Below are 22,449 nucleotides of genomic sequence, written 5' to 3'. Positions count from 1 at the left end.
GCGCAATGTTTGACATTAATGCTGGTATTGAGATAGTGTAATGGTTTCATTGGCATATTTACAAGCCCCTTGCGCAATGTTTGACATTAATGCTGGTATAGAGATAGTGTAATGGTTTCATTGGCATATTTACAAGCCCCTTGCGCAATGTTTGACATTAATGCTGGTATAGAGATAGTGTAATGGTTTCATTGGCATATTTACAAGCCCCTTACGCAATGTTTAACATTAATGCTGGTATAGAGATAGTGTAATGGTTTCATCTGCATATTTACAAGCCCTTGCGCAATGCATTAATGCTGGTATAGAGATAGTGTAATGGTTTCATTGGAATATTTACAAACCCCTTGCGTAATGTATATTCTTGTCTGTGTGCCAGTTTTATTACTCTGCATGCATTTTCTGCTTGCATCCATGTTAAACATTGCGCAAGAGGCTTGTAAATATGCCCCTCTTTTTTGTATATTGTATCTCAATTGATGCCATTAGTAAAATCCTTTACGCATCTCTCACACCATTTCATATGGTTTTCTATCTGCTATTCCTATCCCTCTCCATACATTCACTGCTTCCACCCATGTTAAAGATTGCACAAGGCACTTCTAAAAAAGGAGCATATTTACAAGCCAAATTAAATTATTAGCACTATCTATGTGCCAGCATTGAATTTAAGCATGATAAAAACTTTAAAAAGGAGTCTAACCTGCAAGCTAAAAGATACAAATTGTTAGCACACACAGCTAACATTATGGAAAAAGATGAAAATATAATTCCTTAATTCACATACACACTCAGTGTGTCCCTTGTCAAAAAACTTAAAGCCAGACATTTCAACAAAAAACATTTAGTATGGTAAATCGTTTTAGACACAGAAAGTGAGATGAGACACACAGACAGATGGTGTAGGCAGAGATTGAGATGACACACACATACAAACAGAGAGATGGTGGTAGGAGAGAGTGAGATGAGGCATGGAAAGACGGAGATGGTGCAGGCAGAGAGTGATATGAGACACACAAAGAGAGATGTGAACTAGTGTTTATATTGTTTAGTTAATGTAATTGCTATGTGCTATGTTGGTAGTGGTCTATAATATGTCATATTTTTCTTTTCAACAGATTGTAAATATCTACAGAGTCATACTAGATTATGCCTACCAAGAACCGCAAACAAAGACTTTATAAGCAAGTTTTATCAATCAAGAGGACTCAATTAGAAGATTCATCCAGAAGACAATCTTCAGAGAAAAGAAAACATGCTCCTGGTAATGCACCTGTGCTTCCTGTTTTTTTGCAGAATAACTTGAATGGACTCTTGTGCAAAGGTTATTAGTTTCTGGCAACAAATGCATTACATCATCAAATTCTTAAGTTCAGGTGGGATATTTGCAACCATTGATGCTTGCATCGGTGGTGCTGTTGCTTCAGAAGAAGTGCTGGGAGTAGAGCCCTGCTCCTCTGATGATCTTTTTATTACAGCTTTACTCCAATTGTTTGGATGTATATTCTGGACATGGCATTCCATGCTATAAGTTCCAAAGCTGTACTGTTTCTGTGGATTCCCTCTTCAAAGCACTGTGTGACAGATTTTACATGTGACAAAAGGCGCATTTACCTTTTTCTGTCTTTCTAATTTTTTAAAAAAAATTCCGTACTATGGACTCCCTTTGTGTTCTAGGGGTTTCAGGAACAAACTCTTCTGAAGATGAAGTAGAAGAATGAACTTTTTACATAAAACAATTGTTGCATCTGTGGTTCCTGTTCTTCTGCAAAATTACAATGGACTATTGTCTGAAGACTACCAATTTATTGCAATGTATGCATTGCATCATTACATTTTTCAGTTCTGGCTTAATGTTCGCCACCATTGAAGATGGCATTGGTGGTACTCTGGTTCTTGCTGTAGATGTACTAGGAGAAGAGTCCTGCTCCTGACATCTTTGCACCACAGCTCAACTCCAATTGTTGGGGTGTATATTTTTTACATGGCGTTCCATGCATAGGGTTCCAAATGAATATTTCTTATTAGGATTTCCTCTAGATAACACCGTGTCACAGATCTTGCAGGTGACCAGTGGTGCATTTACTTTCTTCTGATGTTCTGGAAACCTGAAAAACTTCCAGACTAGAAAAAATGTGTTGCTTCTCTGAAAGCCAAAGAAGAATGATGAACATGGGAGGGGTCTTTCAAGAATTAGAGTAGGAAGTATTATAAACTAATCAAATCTTTTGTTATAAGATCACATGGTTGGATGTAAGGTTACAGAGTGTTTACAAGGCGTTTACGGAGTGCTTACGTAAGCTTATGTTGCGTTTGCGTTTTATTTACGGAGCGCTTACGTCATCTTATGATGTGCTTACGTGGTACGCACCCTCGTGACATTTATAATTGTTTACATGAAGTTATATATGTTGTTTAAAAGTTTAAAATAAACATGTTCTTTATTATCTCAGTTAATATGTTCCTTTATATTGTATAATGATTATGTAGATATAATGATTTAGCACCCTCGTGAGATTTATAATTGTTTAAATAAAGTTATATAAGTTGTTTTAAAGTTTAAAATAAACATGTTCTTTATTATCCCAGGTAATATGTTCCTTTATATTGTGAAATGAATACGTAGATATAACGATTTAAAGTTTATAAAACTTTCGGAGGTAAATAATAAATTCCTGTGTACATGCATACATGTGCATGTACATTTGCGCCATGTGGCACAAATACATGTTGTAAGAACATGTATGTGTGTGACATGGCACAAAAGTCAGAATCAGGGGGGCAACAGGCTGTCAAAGTGACAACCTGTCTCCCTTGTCAATTCGGTAATTTTATTGATTCTGTATTTACTGATTCAGTATTTGCCATTGGTTCTTATTGGCCTCAAGACTTATAGGAATCAATGGCAATTACCAAATCGGTAAATACCGATTCGGTAAAATGACTGAATTATACAGATTTTGTCATTTCAAAAGAGAAATTACCTACATCCAAATTACCTACTATCAAATATTGAAGTGGTATGATTTGGTATTTATGAGTAGGTAAATCGAGATTACGTACATTTGGCCTATTGAGTTGTAACATATTTATATACATATGTTACATTTCAGTGCTTTGGAAGTAGTACAACATACTATAGGTAAACACTTTATAGGTTTATGCTGACCCACATCCTTATAGTTTTGCACTTTGACATTCAGTATGGCAAACTTTTACATACAAAGATACAAATTTTGTTCTTTTTTTAACCAGTAGAGGTAGTTGTAAAAAGAACTGTTTGGTACGCACCCTTACAAGATTTGTAATTGCTTAAATAAAGTTATATATGTTTTTTAAAAGTTGCTTAAATACAGTTATATATGTTGTTTAAAAGTTGCTTAAATAAAGTTATATATGTTGTTTAAAAATTAAAATAAACATGTTCTTTATTATCCCAAATATGTGTACTTTTATATTGTACAATGAATATGTAGATATACGATAAAACTTTCGGGGGTACAAAATGAATTGCTGTGTACATGCACATCTGTGCATGTACATTTGTGCCATGTGGCACACATACATGTCGTAAGACCATTTATGTTTGTGACATGGCACACAAGTCAAAATCAGGGGTGCATTAGGCTGTCAAAGTGACAACCTGTCCCCTTTGACAATTCGGTAATTTTTCCGAATCGGTATTTACTGAATCAGTAATTGCCATTGATTCCTATTGGCCTCAAGGCCCATAGGAATCAATGGCAATTACTGAATTGGTAAATACCGATTCGGTAAAATGACTGAATTAAACAGATTCGGTAATTTTAAAAGACACATTACCTATGTCCCATTTACTTACTCTTAAATATTGAAGTGGTATGATTTGGGACGCGATGTTGGTAGGCATTTACTGGTCGGTAATGGCTGAATTTGGCCGTTGCTGACTGGTAAATGCCTTTTCCTATGTAGGAGGCATTTATTTACAGATTTGGTATTTTTACCGATTCTGTATTTATCAAATCGGTAAAATTACCAAATCGGTAAATACAGACTCAGTAAAAATACCAAATCTGTCAATTCTAATGTAGGTAGCACTGTTGACAGTGCTAGAGTCGTCCAAGAATTCGTTATTTACCACCCAATACAATTGGGTGGTAAATAAGGAATTCCTGTGTACATGCACATCTGTGCATGTACACCTGTGCCATGTGGCCCACATACATGCCCTAAGGGCATGTATGTGTGTCACATTGCACACAAGCCAAAAACAGGGGTGCTACAGGGTGTCAAAGTGACACCCTGTTCCCCCTGGCAGGATTCGGTATTTACTGATTCGGTAATTACCAAATCGATATTTGCTATTGATTCCTATGGGCTTCAAAGTCCATAGGAATCAACGGCAAATACAGATTCGGTAATTATCGAATAGGTAATTACCGAATTTTATCGAATCGGTAATTAATTTGGTAAAAATACCTACATCCCCATTGCCAGTTCTTAAATACCGAATTGGTATGATTCGGTATTTAAGAAGCGGTAATCAGGGATTACCTATATCGGGCCCTAGGTATTTATGAGCAGGTAAATCGAGATTCCGTACATCTGGCCCATTAATTTGTAACATATTTATATACGTATGCTACATTTCAGTGCTTTGGAAGTAGTACAGTTTACTATAGGTAAACACCTTATAGGTTTATGCTGTACCACATCCTTATAGTTTTGCACTTTGACATTCACTATGACAAACTTTTACATACAAACATAGAAATTTACTTCTTTCTTTAACCAGTAGAGGTAGTTCTAAGAAGAACTGTTTTTTGGTTTTTTCTGTTTTGCTTGAAAAAAGTGGAAAAATTAACTTTTTACACAAAATAATTGTTCAACAGGAACAAACTATGAAATTGAAAGAAAAAAATTATTTGCTGCATCTGTGGTTCCTGTTCTTCTGTAAAATTACTTTGATGGACTGTTGTCCGAAGGCTACTAATTTACTGCAATGTAATCATTGCATCATTAAATTTTTCAGTTCTGGCTGAATGTTCGCCACCATTGAAGATGGCATTGGTGGTACTCCGGTTGTTGCTGTAGATGTACTAGGAGAAGAGTCCTCCTCCTGATATCTTTGCACCACAGCTCTACTCCAATTGTTGGGGTATATATTTTTTACATGGCGTTCCATGCTGTGGGTTCCAAATGAATATTTCTTATTTGGATTTCCTCTTGATAACACTGTGTCACAGATCTTGCAGAAACTTAAAAAATGTGTCGGGGTAAGAGCTCAGATCGTTTACGGTGTGCTTACGGAGCGCTCACGGTGCGTGGACCCTGTAATCATATAAAAAAAACATGAAAATAAAAATTATATATATATTATATTTAATATATATATTCACTGAATAAACCATAGGTTTCAAGCCTTACATAGTTAGGTATTAGCATTTAAAAAACCTTGCAAATTCACAAAAAAAACGTAGGTTTCAGGTCATAAATAGTTAGGTATTAGCATTTAAAAAATATTGCAAATTCACTGAAAAAAACATAGGTTTCAGGTTATATATAGTTAGGAATTAGCAGTTAAAAAACCTTGCAAATTCACTGAAAAAGCCATAGGTTTCAGGTCATATATAGTTAGGAATTAGCATTTAAAAAACCATTGAAATTCCTCCTATATAGTTAGTTGTACTAACTATATTTCGCGCACCCGCAATCCACTGCTGATGATGTCACATATTACATCATTCATGACATGGTCAGTGATGTCTTCAGTGATGTCACTGACCATGTCGTTAATGATGTAATATATGAGGAAATAAGCAGTGCATTTCAGTTACATAAGTTATAGTTAACTCTAACTGCTGAATTTCACTGGTTTTGAGCATAACTATAATGTCCCTGTACCCTTTGTTTTTTTCAGTGAATTTCTATGTCTTTTTAACTAGTATTTGCATTTGCAGAGCGCTTGAGAAAGGGCAGGACCTCCGACCAGTCCAGATTCGTCAGGGCTCACCACTCGGTCACTGCACCAGTGTTGGACATCATAGCCTTGGGTACCTTATAAAGCCACATCCTCTTATACCAGCTGGTCTGGGATGGCTCTTAGTACAAGCCTCTTTCAGCGATTGAGACAACTCTACTATCGATTGTCGCATCAATCGTACAGGGACTCAACCGGAACTCTCAATCCTGGGATGATTGAGATGTCCAACGCTGGTGCAGTCACCGAGTGGTGAGCCCTGACGAATCTGCCATTAAGTACAAAAGGCAGCAAAACATGTTGGCTACAGGTATTGGTATGCAATATTAAGCTACCAGCCTTTTTATTTCACCAGTACACACCAGATTTAGGAATAAAGTTGTGCCATGGGTGTGTCTGTTGATTTTAATCACTGATTGAGTCACATCAGGGAGCGATTCCTTGAGCTCTTTGTTTTGCACCTGTCTTTCTCTTTTCAACACGTATGGTTTATTATGGACACTCTTTATTTTTCTTTGAAAAGGAATGACAACCGATGATGAGAAAGGGGCTGTAAATCGGTAACATCTGCCAGATACCCCGAGGGTTGTTCGCCCGTGAGGAGTCATTCTTTTTCGCCACACATTTTTTTTGCATTGCTTTCATTTCAAGTGTGGGTGGATGTACTGTCTCAGTGGAGTAGACATCAGTGGATGTGTCGAGTTGAATTCCGCCCAGAATCTCCTTTCTCAGATACAAACAATGGTTTGATTTGGATTGTATAAGCATAGATACAGCATACCCAGCTACATACAGAGGGGGTGCAAGACTGGATATAGATAGTATATCTTTCCAGGACACAGTAGTTTTACGCCTATTAGATGAATGCTAACCAATGTCCAGGGTACAGGGGTTCTTGATTTTGATGACTTCATTCCCAAACCAGAAGTACGCCAGAGGCATGTTTGCACAGTGGCGGAGAAAGGGGGCATGACCTCCGAAGTCCTCTCAACCCTCCGCATGCTCCACAGGATCTACAGGTGGATCCCCACCGAAACAAGAAAAACAGTCGCCCAGGCCCTCGTCAGCAGCAGGTTGGACTACGGAAATGCCCTCTACGCAGGAGCCTCCGCCAAACTCCTGAAAAGACTACAATGCATACAGAACGCCTCTGCATGCCTGATCCCCGACATCCCTCTCCACAGCCACATTGCTCCCCACCTGAGAGACCTGCACTGGCTTCCTGTCAACAAGATGATCACCTTTAAGCTCCTCACCCACGCACACAAGCACTCCACAACACCGGACTGGCATACCTCAACAGACGACTCACCTTCTATACCCCGAGCCGCCAGCTCCGCTCCGTAGACCTCACCCTCGCCACTGTCCCCCGCATCCCACTGGTGGCAGATCGTTCTCCCACCTTGTCGCTAAGACTTGGAACACCCTCCCCATCTGCCTACGGCAGACCCAGGACCTAGGACCTACTAACCTTTAGGAGGCTACTCAAGACCTGGCTATTTGAGCAGTAGCAGCACCCCTCCCCCCCAGCGGCTTGAGACCCTCAGTGGTGAGTAGTGTGCTTTACAAATATTCTGATTGATTGATTGATTGATTAAGGCCCTTGCAGTCCCTGGCGGCTCCCCTCTTCCTGCGGGAGATGGCATTGCTTTGACAGAGGGGGAGTAGCTAACATGCATGTCCCTCTCTGTCAAAGCAATTGTGCCCTCACTTTTAACAAACAAGAGAATTTTTTGCTCTGGTTTGCTGAAAGCAAGAGCAGTTTGCTATGGCTTGGCAGGAGTGGCAAAGCTCCGACCAAGCAATAGCAAACAGCTATGTCATGGGGTGCCCTCCCTGGGACATAGAAGGAGCAGGCCCTATGGGTGGTGGTACCCAGGGCCATCTATGACTCCAAGAGGGGGTCACACAGCCCCCTTCTTTGTATGTCACAGTCTCGGGTGGTGGTGGTTGCCGATGCTGCGTGGGGGCTGCGTGCCCTGCATTTGTGTCATATTTAGACCCAAAGAGGTGGCAGTCCTCCAGCCTGCAGGGTGGCCTTGGGGGAACTCCCCACATTAATACAACATTTGTCCTGGGGAGGTCCCTCATCACGACCCTTGTCCAGGGCAACCCCCGCATAAATTGTTAAGAATACCCCAGGGATTTGGCAGTCCCCAACGCTTGAGGACTCTGTAACGGGGACGGGTTGCCTACGCACCCTGAACCCCATTGTGAGCATTCAACCTGTGACCCCTCCCTCTTGTTTCCACAGCCAACAATGCCCCCTGTTTGGAACATGCACGAGGAACGGTACAGTTGCGATGAGGAAGAAGAAGGTACCGGGCCCTTTAACTGGACAAACATGTGCACAGAGGAGGAGGAGTCCGGACCCTCCTTAAACGACGTCAGCGAGAGAGCCCAGGTGTGTGTATACACCGGAGGAGTGGACAGCGTGTGGAGAGGAGCGGCATGGAGCAGGAGAGAAGAAAAGAACAGACTCGAGAGAACGATATCGGAGGCAGAGGAGACACGAGGATCACTGGAGGTGGAGGAGACGCAAGGAACATCGGAGGCGGAAGAGACGCGAGGAACATCTGAGGTGAGGCAGGGAACATCGGAAGCGGAGGACGGAAGGGACCCGGTGGAGGCGCAGGAGCCAGGAGGCCAAGGACACTACGGGTCACCCAGCCACATGCCAGGAGGTGTATGTCTATCAGAGGTGCATAAACGTATCTCGGGTTGGGTTGGGAGGAAGGGTAGAGGCACCCCATGAATCCCCCTAGTCCCCTGGTAACCACTATCCTTCACTTCCCTGTTGAGCAGGAGCACTTTTTGGTTTCCTTCACTCCCCTTCCGACCACTGGTATTTGAGTACAGTGCGTGGACTGACACCCCCCCCCCCTCTCTTGTGTTTCTCCCTCCCGGCGGAGCCTGTTCCACTACGGAGTCTGAAGAAGGAAAGCGGAGGAGGAGTCCGACTCGAAGAAAGGAGGAAGGAATCCTACGAAAGTGCCGAACTGACAAGAGCAGATCCCCTCGGAGAGCTGTACCCCGAAAAACCTGTACTGACTTGTTATACCATCAAATAAAGCCTGCCCTAACAAAGACCCGTCTCCTGCCTTTTCCTACCCCGCAAGTTACAGACTCGTGGAAGAGGGCCCCCATGTGCACTACTTCTACATATTTTGAGTATGCCCTTGGGACCTGGTTCACCCGGTGGCAGTTTAGAGACAAAGCACGGGAGCCACACTTGGTTTTTAAAAAAAAGTGTTTGGAATTCCAGGATCCAGCGTGACTTTTGCCAAAATTATTTTTTCAAAATTGCTTTTTTTGGCCCTGTGGGGTCCCTATGGGATTCCTTCAAGAGTCCTGTGGGTCAAGGTGGTTCTACGCTACCCCCTTTTCTTTTTTTTAATGTTTTTCTGAGACTTGGTTAAAGCTGAGTCCCAAGTAGGCTGCCATAACTTCCTGGTTTGAAGAGTTGGCAGCCAATCAGATCTCAGCACAAGATTGAAAGGGGTCACAGATCCTCTGTGTCCCTAAATACAAAACTGGAAATTTCTTTGAATTTCTCTGCAACTACTCAACGGATTTACACGATTTAACAAAAAAGTCACTTTCTGGACTAACGGCTACCTTACTGCCAAATTTAGTGTAATTCCGTTCACCAGTTTGGGCACATGCTGGGTCCAAAGTTCTTATGGAAATTAACATCATAGATCCACATTTTGGGCCCCCCTTTTTATCGCCCCCGCTTGACTTTTTGAGTCAGGAGCTGAAGTTAGTGTCAAATTAGTTTTGAAAATTCTGCAAAGAATACTCAAATGACACCAAAGTTATTGGCAAATGAAAAAACACTCTTCCTATTGAAAATACATCCTAACAATAAGTACTCACTGGTGGTGGCCAGTAGATATTTGTAGTTAGGACTGAGTTTCCATAGGAAGAGCTTTTTTTTGTTTTGACAATATCTTTGCCGCTATTTGACAAATCTTCACTTTTTTTTTTAATTAATACAACACTCAATTCAGCTGCAGTACTGAAAGCTTCAGGCTCAAGCGAGGGAAAAAGAGGGCACCAACACTCAATTCAGCTGCAGTACTGAAAGCTTCAGGCTCAAGCGAGGGAAAAAGAGGGCACCAAAATGCTTTCTTCCCATGTTATTTCCTATAGGAATTTTAAACACGACTACAGCCCAAACTGCTGGAAGGAATTATACTAAATTTGGCAGAAAGCTAGCTCTTAGTCCAAAAAAACCATGCTTTTTATGATTTAGTGTACACCCATTAAGTATTATTAAAGATATTAAATACAAAATGAATTATATCTAGGGGCATGGACCGGCTGTGGACCCATGTGTCAAACTCAAGTCCTGATTGACTGACCTCTCCTTCACAGAAAATGTACGTCCACCATTTTATTTATTGGAAACAGTTGCCAGGACTGAAAAGGTGCATTTATAGTAAATGGAGGGGTAAGGTGTGAGCATCCTGAACCCTTGAATGTATTATAAAACAAGGGGTAAGCATGTGTACTCAGCAGTAAAATACCCTGAAATGTTATTTTTTGCCATGCATGAGATCCCAGGACCTGACGCAGGGCTTAGCACAGTCACCCTGTAACACTGTGGGGGAACCGAGAATCTCTTGCATGGCAAAAACATATATAGATACATTTTTACACCCATGGAGACATTCTCACACCCTCTGACATACCCATACAGACAATGTTATACCCACACTTACACCCATACAGACACCGTCACACCCACTCACATAATGCAAATATATACTTGTAAAGCGCACTGTGACTCCATCTCGGAGTGTCCTGGCGCTGTATACCGCTGGGGAACCCTTCCTGGCTTTCCCTGTGAGATGGTCCCTCCTGGGCACCCCAAAGGTGAAGCCAGGCATCCCCGGCACTGAAGGGGCTGTTGTGGAGATTAAGCAAGCTATTGCCCAGAGTTGCAGAGTGGAACCCATGGTTGGAGTAGGCACCGAGGCGAGAATTATCGAGTCTGTAGACATTGACCCAAGACCCTGCCACGTCGGGAATTGAACCCTGGTCCCAGGGCAACCTCTGCTTCCGGGTCTGCCGCTTCTAACCAGTGAGCCACACTTCTCCACATACCCATACAGACACTCTCACATCCACACTTACACCCATACAGTCACTTTCACACCCAGTCACATACCCATAGACACTCACATACCCATTCAGAAACTGTTATACCCCACTTACACCCATACAGACACTTTCAAACAATGTTACATACCCAGGTAGACACTCTCTCACCACACTTATGCCAATACAGACACTCTTCCACCAGTCACATACCCAGGCATACACTAACACGCACATTCACATACCCATACAGACACTATTAAACCTATACTTACACCCATACAGGCATTGTCATACCCACTCACATACCCATACAAACATAATCTCACCACATTAACACCAACACAGACATTCTCATATCACCTCGCATATCTATACAGACACTCTCACACCTTCTCACATACCCATACAGACAATTTCATACCCACACTTACACCCATGGAGATACTCTAGTGCATGCAAATGATTTAATGGTCATTGTTATGAGGTAAAAAATTGTACTTTTGTTGCAAAAGAGGAGATGGTTCCTAGGAATGTAAGGGAAGTGATACCTAAAGTGGTGCAAGGAAGGAATAGACAGCCACCAGTATATAAATGGAACTGTAGTAGTATTTGCAGTGTTTGTCAGAAATCAATTGATTTATTAAGAACTTTCATATGTGAGTTTCCATGCAGAAGCCTGAATCTCAAAATTGCAATTTTAAAGAATTAGATCCATGCAAAGTGAGAAAGTACAGTATTTGCAGGGACATTCACTGGCCTGTGTTTCAAGGAAAGTTTACAGAAGCACTATTCATCATTTCAGGATGTTAGCTGTTCACCAATCCAAACTAAGAAATTTAGTTAGGAGGCCTTACTATGAAAAAACTCCTGTCTTATTGTTATGAGAGATGAATAGAAGTTTATTTCATGGTACAGTAGCAGAGGTAGAAAATATTTGTGAAGATATTCAGTTTTGAAAATGAAGAGTTGATTACTAGAGAGGTAGAAGAACAGTATACAGGAATTAGTACTGAAAACGTTGCACAAGAGATTGCAAAGTTTAACACAGTTTGTGCAGGGAAACCAAACCATGTTTGTATTTGCTGTCAACACACTTACTACAAAAGCCAAACTCACAATGTAGTTGTGTACTCACAAACTGAACAGGCGAACAGAGATAAGTGGCATGAATTTGCTATATATATTTATTTGTAGAATAAAGGTTTGAATTGAGCACATCTCAAATTATATGTAAGCACTGCTATGATGAGTTAGAGAATAATAAAATGCCAGCTAAAACAGTACATTACAAGTTAAAATTAGTTTCAATTCCACAAGAACATCAAGATTTAAATGTATATGAACCAATGTATACATCCTTTCCAAGCTATAGTGCGTATGGAACAAAAAAAACAGGGAATTTATTTTCAACAGAGCTACAGAAAGGTCTTAAAGGAAGAGTTGTGTACTTGTCATTAGATTTGTTGATTCCAGTGTAGAGGACATTGCCGTAGTCCACTCTGCTGGTAAGGAGTGCGTGGGTGACGGTCTTTCGGCAATCAAAACTGGTGGAGGTGACTGCGTTGATCTGGCCGTTCATGGAGAGTCAGGAGTCGAGGATTATGCTGAGGTTCCGAGCGTGGTCAGTCAGGGTGGGTGGGCTCCCGAGGACGGAGAGCCACCAGGTGTTGTCCTAGGCGGAGATGCCAGGTCCAAGGATGAGGACCTCGGTCTTTTCTGAGTTGACCCTCAAACAGCTGTCCTTCATCCAGGCTGCTACATTTCTCATTCTTTCCTGGAAACTGAGTCTGGTGAATCCTGGGTTCTTGGTGAGGGAGAGAATGAGTTGGGTATCGTCAGCATAGGATACGATGCTAAGCCCGTGTTGTCTGAGGATGGCGGCGATGGGGACCATGTAGATGTTAAAGAGCATCAGGCTTAGTGAAGATCTAAGGGGTACTCCGCAGATGTAGTCAGTGGGGTCGGAGAGGAAGGGGGGAGTCTTATCCTCTGGTTTCTGCCAAAGAGGAAGGATTGGATCCAGTCGAGGGCGGATCCCTGAATTCCTCCATTATGGAGTCTGGTGGCTAGCTTGAGATGTGGGATGGTGTCAAAGGCAGCGGAGAGGTCTAGGAGGATCAGGGCCCCGGTGTGTCCCTGGTCTATCAGCATGCAGATGTCAGCAGTGGCTGCGAGGAGGGTGTTCTCGGGGCTGTTGTTGCTGCGGAAGCCAGACGGGGAAGCGTCTAGGATGCAGTTTTCTTCGATGAAGGCGGTCAGCTGGGTATTCATGAGTATTTCAGTGACTTTGGCTATGAAAGGGAGGAGAGAGAGGGGCGGTAGTTCTTCAGGTCGGTTGGGTCAGCCGTTGGATTCTTGAGGAGGGGTTTCACCTCTGTGTGCTTCCAGTCATCTGGACAGATGCCAGATGTGAGGGAGGAGTTGATTGTCCATCCTAGTTCGGGTGCGATGATAGCGGCGGCCCTGTGGAAGATGTGAGGGGGGCAGGGGTCCATTGGGGCTCCTGAGTGTGCCTTCTTCATGGTTGAGGAGATGAGCTCGACAGATGTGGGGGCCCAGTAGGTGATGGTCAGCTTCCCGTTGGTGGAGGGTGGCATGGTGCTGTTTCCTGCTGGCTCGCTGTCGCAGAGGTCCTTATTCTTCAGGTGGAAGTAGGTGCTGAGTTTGACATTTTGATGATCACTTATTATTCTAGTAAATGTTATCCCTACTAAGAGCAAGACAAACAAGGCAAGAATTAGTGGATGTTAATAAAGTAAAAAAGCAACATTATACCTGGTACAAAATATTATTTAATATAAAAATGTTGATGTTGTTCAAGATATAACACATATGGAAGATGAAACAGTACCATCAAGTGGTCAGATTGAAAAGATAGATCGATTGAGATCAGAAGAAATTAATGAACACTACAGCATCCATCTTCTGCATTCTAAAGAAATCATAGGTGATGCTATTGATCTCTTTCAAATGAAACAAGCAAAAGGAGCTCCCATGAGTGCCTGGGAAAAAACTTAGAGGCTCGCTGTTTTGCCCAACTGTTTCTTAATGGATCAGGTATCTGCTATTATGATGGCCCTTTACATATACCAGCAGCTGAATACAGTCAACAAGATTGTATTCTGAGGATCCAAGATTTTGCCTGTGCATTCCATACATATTCCATCTTCTCTTTGGGTCTGGCTTGTGTGGACTTTGATATGCTATAAACCACATACTAAAGACAGGAGTTAACCTTCCAAATCTCTCTGCAAAGGATTTTGTTGATAAAGTTCATGAAAAGGATGAAAATTTAGAGTACAACTTGATTGACTTGATGACGTGCAAATGTGGCATCAAAGAATATTGGTATCGTTGTCATGGAGAACTCAAATGTATGTTGAGAAGCCTAGGTGCACCTACTTGGCTTCTGAAACTCAGTTGGGCTGAGAACGTGTGGGATGAGCTGCTTGAATTTTTGAGAGAAGCAAACTCAAATATTAAGGACATCAGTGTCAAGATAGCAGGAGAACTTTTCTCATTGGATCCTGCTAATGTGCGCAGATATTTTAACCACAGGTTTCAAGCTATGCTATTTTTAATCTGCAACACAAGCAATCCTCCGCTTGGCAAAGTAAATTATTTCTTTTGGTGAAAAGAGTGCCAAGCAAGAGATGTGTTCCTCATATTCACATGCTGCTATGGATAAAAGAACCACTGAACTTTACAACAGACATTGATGTGTCTGTCTTTTCTTTCATAGAACAGTATGTGACATATGACATCCCAAAAGAAGGTGGTGTAAAGTGCTTGAGACAACAAGCCCTACACTTTCAAACTCATAGATGTGGGAAGCGTTATTGAGAACACAGATGCAATGGAACACTTTACATAAGAACTCCATTTAGATTCCCATAACTTGTCATTTCTCAAGGGAGAGTAAACAGCTTTTTGTCTTCAGTCAGACATACAAGAAAATCATAGAAAAACAGAGGCTTCCTTGTATATTAATGACTACAAACCTGTGATTTTCAAGATGTGGATTACAAATATAGATCTACAATCCATCACTGTTGCTCAGTATGTTATTTCATATATTACACAATAATGGAAAGATATAGATGAAGGAGGTGTGGGAGGAGATTTCTGCAGAAAAGTCTCTAAGCAAGAAATTGTACAGCTTCGGCTTGAAAATACTTTTCCATAGGTAGATAAGAATCTGCGTGTGCTGTGATAAAGGTTGAGTTCGGCCAGTTTGCTCTTTGAAGCAAGAAGGATTGTGTGGGTAAGTCTATGCCTAGCAAGTACTCGAAATAAATTGTTAAAGTCTTTCCTGGAAATTCAGTAACTAGCAAAGTTCGATCAGGAAAGTATAGACATTGTGAAATCAAATATGTTGGATTCATACTATCCAAGAAGGAGTACACATTTTGCAAACAGGTGCCTTTAAGAAGTACTTCAACACTACAAATACAGAAGTAATATAACAGAAATAATAGAAGAAGGGAAATATGCAGTTGTTGGATGTGAAGGGTGTTTGGTGGGACACACAAAAGGAAAGCTATTTAACCACAGAAAGCTTAGGGCCTAATTACGATGTTGGGCAAACTTAAGTTCACCGTCACTGTCTAGGTAATGGGACCGGCCGACCTACTGTCAGCGGTCCCGACTCACCAATTAGGATGCGACCGAACACTGTTTGATCGCACTCTTATTATTTACAATAGGAGTAGGAATTCTGACCAGAATACGTGCTTTCATTGTAAAACGGCAAGGTGCAGTTCATCCCTGCACTCTGTGGCAGGCACCTCAAGGTACCTGCCACAGGGTACAGGGATCAACAGGGGGCCTCCATCTGAGGGCCTTGTACCCATGGGGGCCCTGATGGGGCACCCAAAGTTGACTTCCGATAACCTTTCTGTGTTGGAAAGGCCGGCACAGAAAAGCTGTCGGAATCCAACATTGTAATCCCTAGGGCAGAAAGAGAAGCCATTGGGTTAACTAAACTCATTCCGACTGGTGAATGTGCTCTCAGAGCCCATCGGAAGTCAGTCAGAATGACTGGTTGGATTCCTTTCCGACCGACACCATCCTAATGGGTCGGTCGGAAAGAAATCTGACCGGCTGATTATGACGCATTGTAATTAGCCCCATTGTTGCCAAACTCCAGACAGAAGACAGTTTTTCTATTTGGCACTTTACAACTCTTCAAGCCTTGGCCGGCTGAATCAGAATTACTTTGAGACTATGACTGCTACGAAGATTCTTTCAACGCTGTAAAAGGCAACATTCAGTGTTCAGTCTTCCCAAACTATTTGTAAATGTTAAACAATGAGATTCAACAGGAAGAAATGATTGCTGCTGATGTAGCTAAGGAGAGTTCCCAAAGCAGTCAAAGTTATGTACCTCTAAATCAAGATCCTCTTGGACAACCTATTATTGAAAACAAACCTGAAATAGCTATGAATGAGGTGGAAACTGCAATGGAACAAGCAAGACTGGAAACTGTTGATTTTGAACAGTTAGTTTGACAACTGAACAACAAACAAAAATACATTTATATGGAGGTAAAAGAGAAAATAGAACACAGATTCCTCTATGAGAAGAAAGAATGCAAATGCTCATCATTTATGCCTATTCTATTACACATCAGTGGTCAAGTTGGCACTGGGAAAATCTTTTTAATTACAGTTCTCACCGCTTACCTGCAGAGGACAACAGAATCAAATTTACTGTGTGGATTAAAGGAATTACTCTTCATAGACTACTAATGCTGCCTGTTAAACATGACAATAAACTGGCATACCAGAAGTTAATCGGTGAAGCTTCCCATGAGGTGTTTAGAGTAGTAAAGAAGCTGACACTTTTAATCATCAATGAGGTAAGTATGGTTTCAAACATAATGCTTATAGTTGTTCACTTGAGAATGCAACAGATTTTAAGAACAGAGTACGACATGCTGTTTGGAGGATAGCATTTAAGCGTCTTTGGTGACCTACTGCAACTAAGCCTCATGAAAGGACAGCCTGTTTTCAAGACACTTCTGCATGATTAAACTCATAATTCTTTAGGAAGTATTGAAAATGTAAACACTTGGCTAAACTCCCAATACAACACACTACAGAAGAATATGTGTCAGACTTCTGATGAGTATAAAGAAATATTCTGAAGGACATTAGAGATGGAGTTCTGACAAAGGAAGGTAAAATACATCAGAAAGTCAATTTATCAAGAAAGTATTGTCCTCTAAGAACACAGCAGCACAGTGAATGTTGAATTACATTGAAGAAGGTAAGTCTGTTTAACGTCTAAACCTCAAGACTGCTCGAATTTTAATGAACAAGTATTTAAACGGAAAAAAAAGAAATATTGTAACTCACAGTTATTGGCAAAATGGAACACCAGGGAGTGACAATACAACCCAGTGGAAAACTGCAATTAAAATGATGGGATTTATTGGAGAAATCTTTATCTAGGACAGCAGGATTACAAAAGTGCTGTAGAGTAATTTTGTGTCATAATTTTAATGTTGAAGAAGGATTAGTAAATGGTGCACTGGGTAAAGTGATGATATAATTAATTTTGCACATAGGGATGAGGTTGAATACTTAGCCATAAAATTTGATAAGATTGATGGCGTGAATCAGATTGGCTGATGTATAGTAATTTTTTTGCTGGTAAAACGGCTTTTATGTCCAGTTACAGCAGTTCCCATTCTCTCTAGCATATGCTTTAACTATCCATAAGGACATATGCATCTTTTATTAATATTGGAAGTCCTATATTCAAAGAATGTATCCCATATGTAGCATTGTTTTGAGTTAGAACATTGTCTGGTTTGTTTCTGGTTCATTTTGATTAAATAAAAGTTAATGCCAATGCAAGCTGTGTGAGAGAGTACAATGGGTTAAAAAGTGTATTTGCTCCTCACTTTGGACAGTATTCTATTTAGGAGAAACAGATAATCTGTCCTAAGCATAAGTTTACAACAGAAACTATGAAAGTTCTTCAAAAGAAGCAAAAGAAAGACAAGGAAGAAGGTGTTAACAAGAAAAAAACAGAACATAAGGGGGAATTGTAGGTTTTCATTTAAAAAATAGTAATGGTGTCAGCTTCTATGCTAATGTTGTTCTCAATGTACTCTTCCATTTACAGCATCTTATAAATGCAATTCAACATAAAGCAGACAGCAGATTCGGCTGTGAACTGTGCTTTTTTCTGTGATAGGTTTTTAGTTCATTCTGCTTCAAGCATTCAAGATCTAGTAGATATATATAGTGGATCTGTAGTATTTACTCTCAACACTCAACAAGGCGCACAGGAATTGACTCTGGTCATCCTTGGAGTTTTGGAATGAAAAGAAGTAAACATGAATTACTTATTTGGACTGAGTTACACATGGAACCATAACTTTGAAGATTGTTCTTTTACATCTACCACTCGAATCAATTCAGAATGATTTTTCTACTTAGCATTACCGGATTCCAAAACTGTGCCTTTTGTCAGATTGATCAAAAGGGATAACCTAAATAAGACTTGTCAAAATTCTAGAGCAGACTCCATGTTTACATTGCAGTTACTGAGAAGTGGGAAATTAATGATCATAACGCTACAATGATGCAGAACAGAAGGATCTAAAATTGAAACTGAAATTAGAAAACTTCAAACCAGGACAAATTTCAATTGTTGGAAGTACATATACTACAGTGGCTATCATCTTTCGTTAAGGACTTCGTTTAACTTCAGGAAACTACACTGTGTTCTTCAGAAGTGTGGGTGGATGGATGAATGCAATGACAACAAGATTACATTGAAACAAAAGCTGCCTTTCAAACTTCCAAATTCACACCTCTTCTTTCTTCAGCCAAAGTTCTAATTAATGCTTAAAAAGTGGTATACAGTGTTTGTTTTTCATGGATCATCAGCGTTTAAGACTTCATTCTGCCTACTAGGACTGATGTTTTTAAAATGGAATGTGCCTTACGTCTGTTCTGAGTGATGGACTATTTGCCATATAATTAACCATTATTTATATGTTTCTTTAAATTAGTTCAGTAGCTAAAGCCAAAAGAATGTATTAAGTATTTGTAGTGAGTGTAATGTATAGTGTCACTTCTTTAAAGTGCCATACTGTGCAGTTCTGTTTTTTCTATAATCTACATGATTGTTTTCCCCACTGTTCAAGGATAACTATTTATACAGTACATTGTTTATGGTCTACAATCTGATAACAGAAAAAAGGGAAAATGAAATGCTTAAATTAAATGTATGTTATTGACAGTGTTAATAACATAAACATTTGAATTGCAGAAACTTAAACTTTAATGTGAACTTCTAATTTTGTTTTCTCTCTTTTTACAGAGATCAATGGAACCATTTTTTGCAGTTATATAGGTGACTAATTATTTCTTTAAGCTATATAATACATCCAATAAGATATATTATCAGACACTGTGGGATACACTGTGAAACACACTCATGATAATAATAACATACCTAGGCACACACTGATGCATACATTGAGACATTCAGACACTCACTTGTACATACACGCAGTCACCCCGGTACACATACATATACTGACACAGCTAAGCACACACTGATGCATTCACTGACACACTCAGTGGAGAAGTGTGGCTCAATGCTTAGAGCGGCAGACCTTGATGCAGAACGCTAGCCAGGGACCAGGGTTCGATTCCCGCCTCGGCGGGTTTCGGGCTTAAATCCCTCTGACCGGATATTCTCGCCTCAGTGCCGATTCTAAGTATGGGTCCGACGCTGCACCTCTGGGCAATAGCTTGCTTAGTCTCCACAAAGGCCCCCTGATACGCAAGGGATGCCTGGTTTCACCATGGGATGGCCAGGAGTGGACACCCCACAAGGAAAAGCCAGGAGGGGTTCCCTTGTGGTAGGAGTACAAGCGCCGGGATGCCTCCGGGTCACTGTTCGCGCTATACAAATACGCCACATTTACATTTACATTTACACTCAGATACTCAGTCATACATACACTCAGATACCCAGGGACTCACGTATACATACACTGACACACCCATGACACACAGATACATTCTCTGAAACACTCACATACCCAGTCATATATACACTTATACATCCCAGGACTCACTGATACATATACTTACAGACCCAAGCACACACTGATACATTCAATGACTCACTCAGCCAGTCACTCCTACATGCACTCAGACACCCCAGGACACACTCATACATATACTGACACAGCTAAGCAAATACACTGCTGCATTCACTGACTCACTCAGACATAAACTCAGACAACCTGGGACACACTCTTACATATACTGACATACCCACACACATACACTGATGCATTCACTGACACACTTAGACACCAACTGACACACTTAGACACTTACTGATACATGCACTCAGACACCCGGAGAGACAGTCATGCATACATTAACGCACCCAGGCACACACTGATGCATTCACTGACACACTCAGATACCCAGTCATGCACATACTCAGACACCCAGGGACTCAGTTATACATACACTGACACAGCCAGGCACACACTGACACACTCAGACACTCAGTAATATGGGCACTCAGATACTCAGACACTCACTTATACATACACTGACACCCCAAGCCCACACTGATGCATTTACTAACTCACTCAGACAGTCACTCATACATACACTCTGATACTCCAGGACACACTCATACATATACTGACACAGCCAACCAAATGCACTAATGCATTCACTGACATACTCAGACACTCACTCATACATACACACAGACACCCTGGGACACACTTATACATATACTAACACACACCCATACATTGATACATTCACTGACACAATCAAGCACTCACACATGCATACACTCATACAGTCCATGGCACACTCATCTATACACTGACACTTCCATGCAAACACTTATTCATACATCTATCAACATACAGACAAAAATGCACAAGAATAATAAACAGTCAGACTCAGCTCTTTAATTGATTCAGTGTTGGTTCCAAAATGAACCATTTAGTAAAAAAGTTGAAATTGTTTAATTTTTTTTACAATCATAAATTAATTAAAAAAACAAAGAAATGAACTGTATGTTATGTTATGTTATGTTATTTTATTTTGTAAAGCGCACGGATGCCGCAGCCAAGAGGCGTCCCGGCGCTTGGGAGAAGGTAAAAAACACAACACGGGAGCTAGTGGCTAAAAGACTAAGCAGTAGAAAATAAAAAGGTCTTCAAAGCTTTTCTGAACGGGAGCAGATCAGGAATGGAGCGAAGGGAGGCAGGCAGGGAATTCCAGAGAGCTGCTGCCATCACAGCAAAAGAGCGTCCGCCCATCCTTGCTTTTTTAAAACGTGGCACTACAGCAAGATTAGTCCCTGAGGATCGGAGGGCTCTGGATGGCTCATAGTGACAGATTAATTGGGACAGAATAGGGGGGGAAGCCAACTTCAAAATTTTAAAAGTTAGGCAAAGAGTTTTAAATTTAATTCTTTGCCCCACAGGCAGCCAGTGAAGATCCTGAATAGTGCGACGCACAGAAACAAACTTCGGAAGACCGACCAACATCCTGGCGGCCGCATTTTGCACCCGCTGGAGGCGCACTAGTTCTGCTTGATTGACGCCCAAGAATAAAGAGCTGGCGTAATCTAATCTAGCCAAGACTGTGGCCTGGACAATGATCTGTCTCGTGTCAGCATCAAAGTACTTAAAAATGGGTCGCAGACACCTCAGGGCACCAAAACAGGTTCCGGCAACCCGTTTAGTGTGGGCGGTGAATGAAAGTTTATCATCCAACCACACCCCCAGGTTCCTAACTTCAGCCACTGGGGTGGGAGCAGGGCCTAATTCAGATGGCCACCACTGATCGCCCCAAAGCTCACTTTCCCTACCAAAAATAATAACCTCGGTTTTAGAGGCATTCAGTTGGAGGCGATTGTTCGCCATCCAGCCCGCCACAGCTTTTAGCGCGGTCTGAAAAGAGGCAGCATCCATGTTGGTCTCTCCGTTAAGTGCCACCGCCAGCTGCGTGTCATCGGCGTATGACACCATGGAGAGACCAAAGCTGTGGGCGACCTGAGCCAACGGTTGGACATACAAATTAAATAAGGTAGGGCTTAGGGCCGACCCCTGTGGGACACCCTGCAGGATCGGACGAGGAGCAGAAACAAAAGGGGGAGTGGATACTTTAAAAGTTCGATCAGTGAGAAAAGATCGAAACCACTCGAGTGCTCTCTCTCCAACTCCGGCCTCCTCAAGGCGATGGAGGAGGATCTGATGGGACACCGTGTCAAACGCGGCACTAAGATCCAATAGGATCAGTGCCGCCGTTTGACCTAGGTCCAACATTTTCCTGATGTTCTCGACCACTGCTAGAAGAGCCGTTTCGGTA

This window comes from Lissotriton vulgaris, chromosome 1_1 (assembly GCF_964263255.1).
Source record: "Lissotriton vulgaris chromosome 1_1, aLisVul1.2, whole genome shotgun sequence".
Classification (NCBI taxonomy): domain Eukaryota; kingdom Metazoa; phylum Chordata; class Amphibia; order Caudata; family Salamandridae; genus Lissotriton; species Lissotriton vulgaris.
This window is presented reverse-complemented; position numbering follows the sequence as displayed.